This window comes from Sinocyclocheilus anshuiensis, unplaced genomic scaffold, assembly GCF_001515605.1.
Source record: "Sinocyclocheilus anshuiensis isolate Anshui unplaced genomic scaffold, SAMN03320099.WGS_v1.1 scaffold2241, whole genome shotgun sequence".
Taxonomy (NCBI): Eukaryota; Metazoa; Chordata; class Actinopteri; order Cypriniformes; family Cyprinidae; genus Sinocyclocheilus; species Sinocyclocheilus anshuiensis.
Window position 1 is genome coordinate 6,647 of NW_015551114.1, and position 499 is coordinate 7,145.

The following is a 499-nucleotide window of genomic DNA, read 5'->3' on the forward strand; positions in this document are numbered from 1 at the left end:
CAGAGCACACTCAGACTGATGAGCTTTGTAAAAATCGACGCGTTTCAGAAAGGCGGGGCATAGAGGAGAAAGAGGAGAAAGCGCCGATGATGATGGCGGCCTCCGTGGCGTGCTCTGCAGTTGTTTTTGTGTTTTTGTTAGTTTGTCCTGTCTTTAGTTATATCCCTGCAATCAGTTTCACCAGAGACGAATTGCTGGACATTCGGAAGTACACACCACCTGATATTTCACCGGTTTTCGATTATTCTGATGTTTTGCTGGACAATGTAGTCGGGGGAGCTGCAGCGCTGATCAAGCGCTTCAGGACGCGCAGACGGGGGAAGCGAGCCGGTGCGCTCGTGAAGCTCAGACAGCGCGGATTCAGGACGCCGTTGCCAAGCATCCATCTGGCAAAACTCCGCTCTCTACCCAACAAAACGGACGAACTCCTTCTGCTCTCCCGGACAAATAAGGATTTTTCAAACTCTGCTGCTCTGTGTTTCACGGAAACCTGGCTGAA